This window comes from Oryctolagus cuniculus, chromosome 17 (genome assembly GCF_051225735.1).
Source record: "Oryctolagus cuniculus isolate XC-2025 breed Fujian yellow rabbit chromosome 17, ASM5122573v1, whole genome shotgun sequence".
NCBI lineage: Eukaryota > Metazoa > Chordata > Mammalia > Lagomorpha > Leporidae > Oryctolagus > Oryctolagus cuniculus.
In genome coordinates this window covers 26,993,861-27,010,554 of record NC_142883.1, presented here as the reverse complement: position 1 = coordinate 27,010,554, position 16,694 = coordinate 26,993,861, and the positions used below count along the sequence as shown (strand labels likewise).

Genomic DNA, 16,694 nt, shown 5'->3' with positions numbered 1-16,694 from the left:
CAGAGTCGGAGGAGACGTTAGAGGTCACCACGGCCGCCGTCCCCCGTGCAGCCTCTCTGACAAGTGGTAGGTAGTCTGGCCTCGGGCAGGAAAGCCCCTTCCGTGTTTCAGTGGTTCGCATTGCTGTGTGCCTGTCCTTAGAGATCCTCCGCTGTCATTCGCGTCCTGGTGAAGTTGCTCTTTTTTTTTTTTTTTTTTCAACTTCTCAAATTTTTCTCTCACATCCTCCTCACCCACCCACTGCTCATTGGCCTATATTTTGTGTACCAGGAAAGAACAGCAGGCAGGGAAGTGGAGGAAAGAGAATGTGAGGGCGAGCGAGGGCCAGCTGAAAACTTTGCCGGGTCGGTGTCAAGCGTGCTGGCTTAGACGTCTGAAGAAACTGGTGTTGTGCTTTTTTGTTACACACACACACACACACACACACACACAGGAAACCAGGGAATGACAGTCTGAGGGTTTCCAGGCCGTTTTCTCTCCCTAGTCAGTGCATCTTTTTGAAGTTGGACATTTGAGCGTCATCGGTATAGTCAGCCCTACCATGAAGTGTGTTTGCTTGCTACCTAAACCGCTTTCCCTAAGGAAGCCTGGCGTTGCCTTGTGGTGATGCTACTGAGCCGTTAGAAAGAAACAGCCGGTGGAGCTGAGCAGAACAGCATCCCTCCGCCAGCGTTCTCGCTTGTTTAACTTATCAGAGCTGGTCTCCCACCCAGGAGCCCCTCTTCCAGCAACTCCATCATAGAGAGACTTGCAGCTTATGCAACACCTTAGTATTTCCTTAGAATTTGCAGTATTTTAATGCTGCTCGCATGAGTACACCCCAGTATTTATCACTGGGTAGTTAAGGCAGTTCAGCTTCAGCTGTTGTCACTCAGTGATTGTCTAAAGCTCTCTTTCCTTGTGAGCTAGCTGCCTCCAGTAGTTTAGATGGCATAAGAAGGGGGTGGTGGTACATATGTTTTCCCTTTCCTAATATGGTGAAGTAAGAATTAATACATATTATGTCGAAGTCATGTCTAAAAGCAAGTGAATACATTTTACTCTAAGTTCCTGATAGCCTGTTTAAAAGGTCTGAGAGACCACAATTTTTCCCCTCCCTCTCAAGATATGTAGACTGTTGCTTTGCTTTTGGTTGCTAAAGGTGTTATTTCTCATTTGTTTACCTCAACACTCAAAAGTCTTTAAAAAGAAAACAGCTGTCTCTTTTTGTACCATCTCCTCTGTATAACAGGTAGCTTCTATTTGTATAGAACTCTGTAGTCAAGGCCTGTGTATACGTTGCATATTATGGCAAAAATCTGTTTTTGAGTAAGTATTCAGAGTGTCCTATGTTGGGACATGTTTTTCAACCATCCGAGTTTTAATCCTAATGTAAACTTTGGTATAGCGTTTTCTCTGAAGCTAGAAAATGGAATGTAGTGTGGAATTGAGTACTACGTCACAAACAAAATTACTAGAGCTACATAATTGTGTCTTTCAAGTTTTAATTAATACAGTTCCAAGTTGTTTTCCTGCTTGCTTTAAACATGAAGTGTCATGAGTTAAGTTGACTGGCTTTGGAGATATTTGCATTCTGAACATACTAGACAGGAACAACTGGTTTTATTTTTAAAGAAGACGCTGCTATATTTTTTATGGCTGGTTGTAAAACATAGCATAGTAGCCAAAGGAGGTTGAAACAATGAAATCCTGAGTGTTAAACCTCTAAATTACTGAGCCAAGAGCACTCAGTGGTCTGAATGACAGCATTCTAAAATTAGAACAGTGTTGGGTTGTTCATTTTTCATTATTTTTAATCTTTAAAATAGTTGCTATTTTATATTTCACACTTAAGATTTTAGGATAATTCAGTTAATGTTTCTTTAGTCTCAGGGTTTCAAATTCATGAGATACAGCACCATGATAGTGGAAAGGGGACTTAAAATAGCTGTAATGAGCTAAAACATGTCTCAGCACCAGGGTGTTCTTAACTGTCTCCAAGATGACTTTTATTTTTTATAAAGATTATAGATTGGTTTAGATTAATTATTTTTTAAAAAAAGTTGTTTTGTTTTGTTTTAAGATTTATTTGAAAGAATGACAGAAAGAGATCATCTTTCTTCTGGCTTACTCATCCAGGTGACCACAGTGGCCAGGACTGAGCCAGGCCAAAGCCAGGAACCCAGAACATCACCCATGTGGGTGAGAGGCCCAAGCACTTGGGCCATCCTCCACTGTCTTCCCAGCTGCATTAGCAAGAAGCTGAATTGGAAGTGGAGCAGTGAGACTCAAAATAGGCACCCAGCATCCCAGCATTGCAAATGGTAGCTTAACCCAGTGTACCACAATACCAGTCCTAAGAGATTTTTTTTTTTTTTAAGGATTTTTGTTGGGACAGTGAGCCACAAACTTAGAATTTCTCTAATTTTCTGGAAGACCAGACAAAGGGAGGAGGGGGAATAATTTCCATTTGAACAGACCCTGAATATGAAGTATGATGAGATTAGTCAGAGGCCACTGGCAGACTGGGTTAAAATTGAATTCTGCCACAAACTAGCCCTCTAAGTGCTTGCTGTACAGGATCCTGTGCTTTCATTTTCTCATCACAATTAAAGGATTGGGCTAGGTTCAACCTTGTCCAGTAGAAAGTTTTTTTATAGATTGATCAAGGGGACACTGCATTAGATTTCCAAACTTGCTTCTAGTTCTGACTTCAGTCTTGGTAATTTAGAATTTAGTCTAGTAGAAGTGGGCTCTGGAAAGTCAGCAGACTGACTGGACTAGCTCTGCCACCTGTTAAGCTGTTAGGCAAGTTGCATAATCTCTTTGAATTTCATTTTTTCATCTGAAATAATGGGGTATCAGCCATGCCACCCTTCTGAGGGTTCTGAAAACCTCCACTCAGATGTGATGACCAGTGTATGAGAAAATTAAGCTGCTCTGAATAATAAGTGAAATGTAATGATGTCTTCCCAGAACCCCTATTTGTTTTTCTTTCTGTTATCTAATTCTTAGTCTTACAGGCCTCTTTATGTTAAATTATACGCAATACTCATTAATTTATTGAATCATTGTCGTCCAGTTATTTCACTGCAGGTTGCCTAATTGTAGGACATGTGTATTAACTTTTTAAAAACATTTTGGTGTTTAGCATGAGGACTTTTATATATTGCTTTATAAATAAGGATAGTATCTATTACCTTACCTTTACGCTTCAAAATTTGAATGTGCTAATTAGATTATTTTATACCGTGGAGAAGCAGCCACCTTTCTGTGTTTGACCCAATTTTAATTGTTTCATTATTAATACTCTGTAGTTAGTAATTACAAATATTTTGAGCAACAAGTACCTTACATATTTTTAGAAGGCAAATACCATGTCATCATTTTTGTGATGTTGAGTTGTATCAAATCAGAATAAGGCTGAATAACCTGTTTAACTTATTTTCTCTATAGTAACAGATTAAAAAATTATCTTACTTGGTTGCTCAAGCCCTATTTGTGCTACACACCCTACCTTAATATGAATTCTGTTACTTGGGTAGAAGTGATAGGTAGCTGCTAATGAACGTACAGACCCCCTAGGCTGCTCTGTTTCCAGACTTAATTTTGACAAGGTCATCTTATTTTTAATTAGCTTTTTCAGGATCATACTTAAGGATTCATAGCTGTCGTTTGAAGAACTGAAAGTCCATGTGAATTATTTTATCATACATCCTTCCTGTGTGGTAAGTGGTACTTTCCTTATTTGGGCAAGAGGGAAACTGAGACCCAAGGAATGGTTACATTCAAAGTCATATAGAACCATATGTTGAATGTAAATAGGTAAAAACTTATATCTTGTCAATCAAAGAATAGCTTCTTTGTGTTTACTGTTGCTTTAAATGTTGGAATATTATTATGAAGATGTCTGGGAACTTTTCAGCTTTTCTAGTTAGGATATTAATATTACTGCTTTTGGTTTCTTCTTGATTTGTATCATTGACACAAATTTATTCCTACTTTTACATTGAACTTGTAGGAAACAAAAGCCCATTAAATCGCAAATCCTTATCATTCGTTTTCCTCATTATAGTAAGCTTAGAAAGAATGAAGGCTTTTCTGTTTTTACTAAGGAGTTTATCACTGTGACAGATACACGTTCTATCCTACTAGAGGAATTAGAAGGAGGTCAGCAAGAGCTAAATAGCTCTGTAGTACCTATTAAGTTCAGTTGTCATAGAGAATCTGTTAATTTCTGTTTTGACCTTTGTGATCTCATGAATGTAACATTTAAGTTTGAGGTTTTAGAAAACAAGTCATACCACAGCATCCCACTTGGCAGACCTAGAACACAAATCATTTCTTTGACCAGTGCATTCATGCTGTGTCCCCACAGGTTATTTAACAGCATTTCAGTGATCAGGTTGTCTGTTGGGGTATCTCAGTGCTTATATGCATGTGCCTTTGTAGTAGCCTAACACTACATCACAGTGTCTACGTTCTCCTGACCTCCTGGCATCACACTACAGTGAGATGTTGAGAGAGAGAGATCACACTCATGTAACTTCTGTTAAGTATATTGTTACTGTTCTATTTTGTTGCTGTTGATCTCTTTCTATGCCTGATTTGTAAGTTAAACTATCATAGTATAAGCTCTTTTTTCTTCTTTTTCATAAAAGGTTTATTTATTTGAGAGGCAGAAGCAGAGAAAGATATCTTCCATCTGCTAGTTTACTCCCCAAATGGCCACAACAGCTTTAGCTGAGCCGATCAGGAGCCAGGAGCTTCATCCTGGTCTCCCACATAGGTGCAGAGGCCCAAGGACTTGGACCATCTTCCACTGCTTTCCCAGGCTCATTAGCAGGGAGCTGGATGGGAAGTAAAGCAGCCAGGACTTGAACTGGCACCCATATGGGATGCTGGCACTTCAGACAGCAGCTTTACCCACTGCAGCACAATGCCAGCCCCAAGGATAAACTCTTACATATTGATATAAAGTGTAATCTTACTTAGCAATAAAAGGTGAACCACTCATAAAACGCAGTAACTTAGGTCAACCTGGAAAACACCATGCCATGCCAAAAAAACCAGAAATGTTCATGAAGTTTTATTCCATTTATGAAAAATCTTACAGCTTGAACATCCCTAATCCAAAATGCTCCAAAATCTGAAACTGAAGACTTAACAGGACTGCACAAGTGGAAAATTTTGCAGCTTGCCTCATGTTAAAACACACACTAAAGCCAGCGCTGCAGCTCACTTGGCTAATCCTCCTCCTGCGGCGCCGGCACCCCAGGTTCTAGTCCCAGTCGGGGCGCCAGATTCTGTCGCCGTTGCTCCTCTTCCAGTCCAGCTCTCTGCTGTGGCCCGGGAAAGCAGTGGAAGATGGCCCAAGTCCTTGGGCCCTGCACCTGCATGGGAGACCAGGAGGAAGCACCTGGCTCCTGACTTCAGATCGGCGCAGCACACTGGCCCCAGCAGCCATCTGGGGGGTGGAGCAACGGAAAAAGGAAGACCTTTCTCTCTGTCTCTCTCTCACTGTCTAAATCTGCCTGTCCAAAAAAAAAAAAAAAAAAAAAAAAAAAAAACACACACTAAAAGTATTCTATAAAGTTACCTTCATTCTATTCAGATATGAAGTGTATATAAGATGTGAATTTCATGTTTAGATTTAAATGTCATCCTCAAGGTAACTCGTTATGTATATGCCTATATTCCAAAATGCAAGCACTTGTGTTTCAGATAAGGATACTCAATCTGTATGTGCCACATTAACGAAAGTTGACAGAAATTGACTGGGAAAGTACATGAGGAAACATTCCAGAGTACCAAAAAGTCCTGTATTTCAATATATATTCAAAAGTATACCTCAATGTTAAAAAGTTGTTGTAGGCCAGCGCCACGGCTCACTAGGCTAATCCTCCACCTTGCGGCACCGGCACACCGGGTTCTAGTCCCGGTCGGGGCGCCGGATTCTGTCCCAGTTGCCCCTCTTCCAGGCCAGCTCTCTGCTGTGGCCAGGGAGTGCAGTGGAGGATGGCCCAAGTACTTGGGCTCTGCACCCCATGGGAGACCAGGAGAAGTACCTGGCTCCTGCCATTGGGGCGGCCATTGGCGGGTGAACCAACGGCAAAGGAAGACCTTTCTCTCTGTCTCTCTCACTATCCACTCTGCCTGTCAAAAAAAAAAAAAAAAAAAGTTGTAGTGAGGAGAAATACACATTAGAAAATTTATGAAAAATAATAAAAATGCTACACATCAGAATCTGTGGAATGCATACAAAACAGCTGAGAAAAGTTCATAACCCTAAACTCCTGTATCAATGAAAATAAGTTCCCAAGTTGTATATGAAATGAATAAGAAAGTAAGTCAAGAGAAAATACTGAAAAGGAAATAATAAAGGTAAAAGTAGAAATTAATGAGTTAAAGTACAGAAAAATTATACATTTAATTGAGTCGGTCCGGGATATTGAGGGGAAATTCACAAAGTAAACCCCTAGCTATTTTAACCAAGAAGAAAAAGAAAGTACAAATGCACAAAAAATGACCAGGGAGAAACACTGGATACAGAGGAAGCTGAGAAAATCATGCAAGACTATTTAAATGTCTCTATGCAAATAAATTTGAAAATGTAAATAAAGTGGGCAATTTCTAAGGTACAATATTATAAAATTGACCTCATTGGAGATTGGGAAAAAAATCCACAGAAGAAATAGAAACTTATCAAGGAGCTATCAAATAAAACATGAGGCCCAAGGGGTTTCATCGTGAATTCTGTCTCAGAGAACAGATGATCCCATGGCTCTGAATATGTAAAATGACAAGAAACTTTTATTTTGATAAAGCAAGAATACTGATTTCTGAGCCTGATAAAGATGGATCATAAAAGTTACAATTACAGATAAATGCTACTGATGAATATCAGTGGGAAACTGCTGTGTAATAGCACATATTAATAAGATATAAGTACTGGCTGGCGCCGCAGCTCACTAGGCTAATCCTCCGCCTACGGCACCGGCACCCCGGGTTCTAGTCCTGGTCGGGGCGCCGGATTCTGTCCCGGTTGCTCCTCTTCCAGTCCAGCTCTCTGCTGTGGCCCAGGAAGGCAGTGGAGGATGGCCCAAGTGCTTGGGCCCTGCACTTTTTATTTGAAAGACTTTGTGTTTGAAAGGCAGAGTTAGTAGGAGAGATGGAGAGACAGATATTCCATCTGCTGGTTTACTCCCCCAAATAGCAGCAGTGGCTAGCTGGGCCAGGCCAAAGCCAGGAGCCTACAGTTCATTCCAGGTCTCAAGTCCCATGTGGCTTCTGCTGTTTTCCCAGGCACGTTAGCAAAGAGCAGCTGGGACTCAAACTGGCACCCCGATATGGGATGACAGCATCATAGGTGGCGACCTAACCCACTGCGCCATACCAGCCCTTCCATCAACTTTTTTTTTTAACTTTTATTTAATAAATATAAATTTCCAAAGTACAGCTTATGGATTACAGTGGCTTCTTCCATCAACTTTTTGAAATGCCCTTGTATAGTCATTTACCACATAATGTTTGGTCGACAAGTAGTGAGAAAAGATTCTGATGGAGCTGAAAAATTCCATTATGTTCGTAGTGATGTAGCAATCTTAATGTCATAACACAAAAAATTGTTAGTGTGCGTGGTAGTGCTGTTGTAAACCCATGCTGTCAGTCATAGAAAAATGCAGTACAGGTGCTGACACTGGCACAGTGGATTAAAGTGATGGCCTGCAACACCAGCATCCTGTGGGCACTGGTTCAAGTCCCAGCTGCTCCACTTCTAAGCCAGCTCCCTGCTAATGTACATAAAAAAGCAACAGGAGATGGCCCAAGTCCTTGGAGCTGCTGTACCCACATGGGAGATCGGGAGGAGGCGCCTAGCTTTGGCCTGTCCTACCCCTGTCCATTGCAACCATTTGGGGAGTGAGCCAACTGATGGAAGACCTCTTTCTATCTCTCCTTCTGTCTCTCTAACTCTGCCTTTTAAATAAATAATTAAAGCTTTAAAAAAAAAAGAAAATGTAGTACATGCAGTTGTGTTTAGTGCATAGTACTTGATAAGTGGTTTTTGTGTGTTTTCTATACTTTCATCATTATCTTTTTACTGAATGCTATATTAGCAGCAACAGCAGCCTCTTACATCTCACGTTTACTGTACTTGATTTATTCTTGTGGTGTTTTCTTCATCATGACCCCTAAGCATTCAAAATCCACTGTTAATATTGCTAGTAAGAGGCTATATTAAGTGAATAGGCTAGAAATAAAATTAAAAATGATTAAAGACTACAAAGATTGGAAATTCAGTGATAGAGCTTGCTTGCCAATCAGGCACATCCCATTTCATCATAGCTATGATCTTACAGAACAAGAAGGAAGTAACAGAACTTATTAAGAATCTGTCACATTGAAAGCAACAGTTTTTTTAGTAGTCCATTTTTTCTGTTGCTATAACAAAATACCTGAGGCTCATTACTTTATAAAGAAAAGAGGAAGCCAGAGAGATTCAGGAACCAGGCTTGCCTGTTTTGTAACAGCCTGCTATCTGAGGAACTGACCATAGTTGCACAAGAATGACATTAATCCTTCCCAAGGAAAGCACTTGCAAGGAAAACACTCTCACACTGTGGCCTAATTAGTATCCAATAAACCCCACCTCTTAGAAGTTCCACCTTCTTTAACACCAACACCCTGGGGATCCTACTTCGAGCACATGAACCTTCGTGAAGGATACACTCCAAGCATACCCCAGCACTGAGACTAACAAAGCTTGGAGAAGGGCCTGTATTAGGTGAGAAAGTTCTAATGCCCTGAACTGGAGAGCAGACAGAAGAGTATCCCTGTCTGAGCTACACAGTTGTGGCCAAACAATAATGTTATTGAACCTGGTTGAAAGAAAAGGCTGGACCTGACTAGATGCATTTACTGCTAACTCTGGGTGGTTTATCCGATTCAAGAGTGATCATTTATTACATAATGTGGAAGTAAGTGGTAAGTTTGTTAAGTGCTATTATGAAGGCAGTGGGAGGATTTTTGGAAACTGCATGAGCTGATTGTAGAAGATGATTAACTTTGCCACAGCAAATCTGGCAGGGCATTAGGCTTTACCATATAACCTAGATGTATAGTAGGCTTTAGCATTTTAGGTTTATACAAGTATACTCTGATGTTCATATTAAAGTGAAATCATCCAACAATACGTGTCTTAGACCATGCTCTGTTCCTTAAACCATGAGGGACTGTGTAAAGTCCACAAATGTACACTGCTACTGAGAGTGGTAGTTCAAGTGGTAGTTCAAGTCACTGGGACAAATGGGGATATTTTAGGAAAGAATATTGGCACCACTAGATAATAATTTGGAAAAAATATATTAGACCCATTTTTTATGCCATACATAAGAGTAAACTTCAAACTGATATCAGAGATCTAAATATAAAGTCAAACTCAGGAGAAAATTGGATGAGTTCTTCTATACTGTGATTTCAGGGAGATTTTTCTAACTCTGATTTACAATCAAGGTACAGTGAAAGAAAATGCCAGTAGAATTTGCCACATTAATTTGTTTTGTTTTATTTGCATAGCAAATAAGGGCAATGAGCAAAACCAGAAGTTGTCATGTATACAAATAAAGGGTAAATGCCTAAATGCAAAGATCTTGGGAAAATGTAATATTAATAACCCAAAAACAGGGAAGGAAGAGGCAAAAGTAAGAAGACAAAATCAGATACCAAAGATGATGCAAAAGGTATCATTGTAAAACTACCATGAGCACCTACGTGTTGGTTTTTAATACCAAATAGTTAGTGTTCCTTAGAGAAATCACTGGTTTCAGGGCTGGAGCAACATTAGATATAAAATAGGGACAATTTTGATAGACCAGAAAGTAAGATAAGTACTCAAAAATTGATGGGTCTGTGTCAGAAGAACAAGGAACAATCCTAGTGGCCAAATCATTGTCCTCCACATTAAGGACAATGATAAATCATAAAATGGGAAAAATATGATTCAGTTAATTCATGCTGGTAATAAGTAGATACAATAAAGGAGATAATGGTGGGATTTCCTGCTGAATGGTAAAAAAGCGCTGGAATTGGGATATCATTTCCTAGCCATCAGTGATGTTTGATTTGGCAAGAGTTACTAAGATTCTCAATTAGGAGTTGGGGATAGTGGAATTTCAATGAAACATAATACTTAGCACATCTTAAGGTTTGTCTCCAAGAATGTCTGCTAGTTGCAAGTAAACGGAGTGATTAAAATTAACGGCCATGGTAAGGGCCGATAGGCATCTTGTCCTTGTGAATGTAATATCCTGAGAAGGATACAACATCATTTATGTAGTTTTCTACAAATATATAACCTGAATCTAATGAGGAAACATTATGTGAATCCCATATGAGAAACTCAAAAGGTAAACACAATGTATAATGCTTGACTAGGAGAAGGAAATGCTGTAAAGATGACAGTATTGGGTCAGTTGGAATATGGGTGCTAAGTTGGCGAAGACGATCATATTTATAATATATCTGTGCTGTAGTTCTGAGCATGTTTTTATTTGTATAGAGTGCTCATTGACATATTTTTGGAATATGCAACTTTCAAATGGTTCATTAAACTATTGTTCATTTAAAAAAGAATAAACCAAAGGAGACAAAGTAGTAATTGGTGATTATGAGTGGAGTTGGTAGGAGTTCATTGCACTGGACTTTCAACTTATTAAAAGTTCAAAATTACTTTCTAATAGAAAGTTTCAAAAGGAGGAGGAAGGACTCCATTTTGGCAAGAATTCAAACACTTGACAGTTCATTCCCTAAGGCTTTGAGAAAACAAGCACTCTCAAATTGCTGTTGGAAATGCCACTGGTAAAACTTCCCTGGGAAGAAATTCAGCAGTATCCAACAAAATAACATATACATGTGTCTTCTACCCAGGAATCTCATCAGAGGGTAAGGCCTCACATTTTACAGAAATAAATATTCCTGAGCTGTAATAGCAAAACATTGAAAACTGCAAACAAGAGACAAGTTGAATAAGCAAAATGTGGTGGAGTACTATGCAGCTAAAAAGAATGAGAAAGATGCCTATCTTCTGGAATGGAATGATTTCCATTCCCAAAGAAGAAAAGAATACAGTATGTGGCCTTTTGCCTAAGAAAGAAAAGGAGTAGCAGACCAACATTGTGGCACAGTGGGTTAAGCCACCACCTGAGATGCCAGCATCCCATATGAGCACAAGTTTAAGCCCCAGCTTCTCCACTTGCCATCCAGCTCCCTGCTAATGCTCCTGGGAAAACAGCAGAACATGGTCTCAGTACTTGGGCCCCTGCCCCCACGTGGAAGACTCAGATGGAGTTCCAAGCTCCTGGCTTCAGCCTGACCCAACTCTGGCTGTTGCAGCTATTTGAGAAGTAAACCAGCACATAGAAAATCTGTTTCTTCCTCTCTTCCAAGACTCTGCCTTTCAAATAAATTTTAAAATCTTTTAAAAAGGGAAATAGGGGCTGGCGCTGTGGTACAGTGGGTTAAAGTCCTGGCCTGAAGCACCGGCATCTCATATGGGCGGCGGTTCTAGTCCCAGCTGCTCCTCTTCCGATCCAGCTCTCTGCTATGGCCTGGGAAAGCAGTAGAAGATGGCCCAAGTCCTTGGGCCCTGCACCCGCGTGGGAGACCCAGAAGAAGCTCCTGGCTCTTGGCTTTGGATCAGCACAGCTCCAGCCATTGTGGCCATCTGGGGAGTGAACCAATGGATGAAAGACTGCTCTCTGTCTCTACCTCTCTCTGTAACTCTATCTTTCAAATAAAGTAAAATAAAATCTTTTTTCAAAAAAAGAAATAAAATACATATATCTGTTTACCTTTCCAAAATATATATACACAAGAAAAATGACAAAAACCATAAACTTACCCCCCTAAGGGTAGATGGTGAGGCAGGGAAAGAAAAAGCATTTCTTTGAGGAATACATTTTTGTTATAGATTTTATTTGAAGAAACATGAATATCTTCGACAGTCTCAAAAATGGAATTCAATAATGATGGAGGAAACTAAAAAATCCAATATAAGTCAAACCCAACTTATTTCTATTAAATAACAACCACATTGGAGGAGGAGAAATAAAAATTAAATTCAGTATGGGTGCCAGTTTGTGTCCCAGCTCTGCTTATATCCTGGAAAAGCAGGGGAGATGGCCCAAGTCTTTGGGTCCCTGTGCCCACGTGGAAGCCCAAAGAAGTTCTGGGCTGCTGGCTTCAGATCAGCCCAGCTCCAACCATTGAGGCCATGAGGAAATAAATTTTTAGAAAAAAATAATAAATTAGAAAAATAAACTCAGTGCTCTTAACCCTCACTCAGGGGAGAAATCACAACAGAGAAATCCTGACTCCTTAGTATTTTGTTCTGTTTTGTTTTAATAGAATTTATTTTATTTGAGAGTTTGGTAAAGCACCCATCTGCTAGCTAAATCCCCAGATGTCTACAGTGGCTGGCTGGGCTGCATCCAGGAACTCAGTCCCAACAACTTGAGCTACCACTTCTGCTTCCCAGGGTCTCCACTGGCAGGGAGCTGGAGTCAGGATCTGGTCAGGAATTAATCCCAGGAACTGGGATGTGGGTGTCTTAACCAGTAGCCTAAATATTTGCCCACCCCTTGTATTTGGTTTTGTAGTGGGATGCCTGTAGGTATTCTGTAAATGAGTAAAAGGATTGAGTAAATAAATATGTTGGTTTTGTTGAGGGACAGTGTTCTCACTCTGGAAGAAACTGTGAGAAGGTAGAAAGTCATGTGGATTGAAATTGGAGGTGTAAGTGTGAATTCACTATTGTCTGTTATATTCTGACTCTGAGCAAAGAGGTACCACATGACAGCATAAAGAACATCTACATCTAATTCTAATTTCCTTCTCCCATTAAAAGAAACTAAGGATATTTTGAAAAATATTTACTAAAAATTTTAAGAAAAGTGTGGAATAGTTTGTTAGGCCAGAAAGTAAAGAACTACTCAAAAATGATCAGATCACATCAGAATTGACATGAAGGGGCTTCCTCTGGGACAATTTGCAAACCCAAGTAATTAAGGATAATGATAAATTACAAGCCATTGAAAAGTAGAGATCCATGAGACTTACCCATAATTAATAATTGGGGGGGGGGGCTCTTTCTTAACGAATACTGGTGATTATGGAGGGATTACTGAGATTGGAAAGTCATAATTGCAGGTTTGAGCAAGAGTCATCTTTGCTAAATCCAGAGTGAAACTTTGATGAGCAGAATATTTGTTCTTTAATATCTCCCCATAGTTTTAAGTTTTTATTTGAAAGAGACAGAAATCTTTGCTGGTTCACTCTCCGAAAGCCTGCAATAGCCAGTGCTAGACCAGGCTGAAGCCAGGAGTCCAGAACACAGCCCAGGTCTCATTTGAATAGCAGGGACCCAAGTAATTGAGCTTCCATTTGCTGCCACTCAGGAAATATTATCAGGAAAGAGCTGGATGAGAAACAGAGTAGCTGAGACTGCAGCCAGGAACTCTGACAAGGGGGAGACCTCCCAAATGGTGACTCAGTAGCGGCTCCACATGCACACCCCTAGAGTTCTTATTTAAAGAAGGGGAACGGGTGCTATGGAACCACCTGAGATGCCAGCATCCCTTTTGGGCCCCAGTTCAAGACCTGAGTCCTCCTCTTCCAATCCAGCTCTCTGCTAATGTGCCTGGGAAAGCATTGGAAGGTTACCAAAGTGTTTGGACCTTTACACCCACATGTGAGATCTGGAAGAAGCACCTGACTCCTGGCTTCAGCCTGGCCCAACTCTGGCCGTTGTGGCCATTTGGGGAGTAAACCAACGGATAGAAGACCTCTCTATGTGTCTCATCCTCCCTCTGTGTTACTTTGCCTTTCAAATAAATCTTTAAAAAAAGTAACGGGGCCGGTGCTATGGTGCAGCGGGTTAACACCCTGGCCTGAAGTGCTGGCATCCCATATGGGCACCAGTTCTAGTCCCAGCTGCTCCTCTTCTGATCCAGCTCTCTGCTATGGCCTGGGAAAGCAGTAGAAGATGGCCCAAGTCCTTGGGCCCCTGCACCCGCGTGGGAGACCCAGAAGAAGCTCTTGGCTCTTGGCTTCAGATTGGCGCAGCTCCGGCCATTGCATCCAGTTGTGGAGTGCGCTCGCTCGCTCGCTCTCTCTCGCTCTCTCTCTCTCTCTGCCTCTGTGTAACTCTGACTTTCAAATAAATAAATTTTAAAAAAAAAAAAGGGGGGGGAAAGTAAAATACCATGAAGAAACCAGACTATACCTAAATAAAGTCATCAAAAATAACATCACCAGTAAGGAGCAGGTGGGCATGACCCCTCTGGGTTTGATAAGCTGAGAAACACACAGCATTAGTTATGGAATAGCTCAGCTGGGTGTATGCAAGTTCAGTTTACTCTTGAGAAAACCTAGTAAGAGGGCCCAGCATGTGACACTGCAGGTTAAGCTGCTGTTTGAGTCCTGATTGTTCACTTCCAATCCAGCATCCTGCTAATGACCTAGGAAAGTAGCAGAGGCCACCTGTGTGGGAAAACTGGCTTTGACCTGGCCCGGACATTGCTGTTGTGATCATCTGGGTAGTGATTTCAGTGGATGGAAGATCTCCCCCCAACACACACACACACACCCTTCTCCCCTCTCTCCCTCTGTCACTCTCCTTTTCAAAGAAATACTTCTTTAAAAGAAAAACCTCTTGAGAAAATTCTATTTTTGGATAAAAGGAAATCTGTGCTGAAGAGTTGCAAGTTTATTTAGGCTGCACTTAATCACTTCTTCCCAAAGAGTACAGCATGGAAAGGGGAATATAGAGTGACTGCACAGGGAAGAAACCCGGGGAACACTACCTCAACCTGTGGTAGAGTGAGAATCTATATAACACAACCAAATGTCACTTCACTTCTGTCATGTACCTTCCAAAAACATAACCCCAGCTGATCACGAAGCCTTGCTTAGACAAATCCCAGTTAGACAATCAACAAAATACCTGACCAGTCCTCTTCAAGACTATCGCCTTCATCAAACACCAGGAAAACCTGAAAAGTTGTCACATCCAAGAGGAACGTTAGACTTAAGTACATGGGCTCTTGGAACAGCAAAGAACATTAGATAAAATGAAAGTAATCAGGGGACCAGCGCTTTGGCTCAGTGGGTTAAAGTCCTGGTGTGAAGCGTTGGCATTCCATATGGGCACTGGTTCTAGTCCCAGCTGCTCCACTTCCAATCCAGCTCTCTGCTATGGCCTGAGGAAGCAGTAGAAGATGGCCCAAGTCCTTGGGCCTCTGCACACACATGGGAGACCCTGAGGAGGCTCTTGTCTCCTGGCTTTGGATCGGCGCAGCTCCAGCTGTTGCAGCCATTTGAGGAGTAAAGCAGCGGATGGAAGACTTCTCTCTCTTTCTGTGCCTCTCCTCTCTCTGTGTAACTCTTTCAAATAAATAATAAATCTAAAAAAAAGTAATCAGAATATAGACTTCAGCTGATGATGTATCATTATTGGTTCATTAATTTTAAAGGAAAAAATACAAATAGAGGATGTCAGAATTGGGGAATTTTGTGCTATATTTTCAGTTTTTCTGTAAATTTAAAGCAAATCGTTCTTTAAAAATAGCTTTTTCTTTAAAGAATGGAACTGCATTCTAAAAGTTTCCTTCCAGATTAAAAACTAAGACATGACAAAGTATGCAAACCTGAACTGGAGGAAAAAGGATCTCCTAAAGGACATGGCTGAGTCAATTGACAAGGCTGGTAGAGGATAGAGTAGGTGAAAGTATTGGGTTAATCTAAATTTTTTTATGAATTTTATTTTTTTATTTTATTTTTTTGACAGGCAGAGTGGACAGTGAGAGAGACAGAAAGGTCTTCCTTTTGCCGTTGGTTCACCCCCCAACGGCCGCCGTGGCCACAGCAGAGAGCTGGCCTGGAAGAGGGGCAATCGGGACAGAATCCGGTGCCCTGACCGGGACTAGAACCTGGTGTGCCGGTGCCACAGGGGAAGGATTAGCCTATTGAGCCGCGGCACTGGCTAATCTAAATTTTTTGAAGATGATAGCTGAGCTCTGATTCTGAAAGAGAGTGGCGTTATTATTGGGAAAAACGTGAGGGTGCAAGGTAAATATTCCTTACCTGGTATGGTTTTGTCTCCAGAGGACACCTGGCAATGCCAGGAAGCATTTCTGGTTGTCACAGTGGGTGGGAGGCGTTACTGCTAGAAATGATGCTAACTAAGCATCTTTTTTTTTTCATAAGATTTATTTTTTTTATTTGAAAGTTACAGACAGAGGAAGAGACAGGTCTTCCATCCGTTGGTTTGCTCCCCAAATGGCCGCAACAGCTGGAGCTGAGCCAATCTGAAGCTAGGAGCTTCCTTGGAGTCTCCCACAGGGGCCTGAGGACCTGGGCCATCCTCCACTGTCCTCCAAGGCACATCAGCAGGGAACTGGATCGGAAGTGGAGCAGCCGGGACTCAGACTGGCGCCCGTATGGAATGCCAGTGCTGCAGGCCGTGGCTTTAACCCACTGTGCCACAGCACAGGCCCCTAACTAAGCATGTTAATAATGCACAGACCAGGGCTGGCTCTGTGGCATAGCAAGTAAAGCCAGCATCCCATATGTGCGCCAGTTCTGGGAAAGCAGTAGAGAACAGCCCAGGTTGTTGGGCCCTGTACCTGCACAGAAGACCCAGAAGAAGCTCCTGGCTT

General features: G+C 41.3%; 1 protein-coding gene across 37 annotated transcripts in view; it reads left to right on the top strand.

The window, feature by feature from the left end:
• Nucleotides 1–16,694, top strand: part of MBTD1 (mbt domain containing 1) — a 70,353-nt gene that overhangs the window by 1,198 nt on the left and 52,461 nt on the right. For 35 of the 37 annotated variants that reach the window (XR_016224205.1, XR_016224208.1, XR_016224207.1 and 32 more), the window contains exons 2-3: nt 4–66; nt 3,617–3,707. The gene's annotated coding sequence lies outside the window, so the exon portion shown is untranslated. The remainder of the gene's footprint in view (nt 1–3; nt 67–3,616; nt 3,708–16,694) is intronic. The other 2 variants (XM_051824866.3, XM_017349140.4) reach the window with 1 other exon arrangement.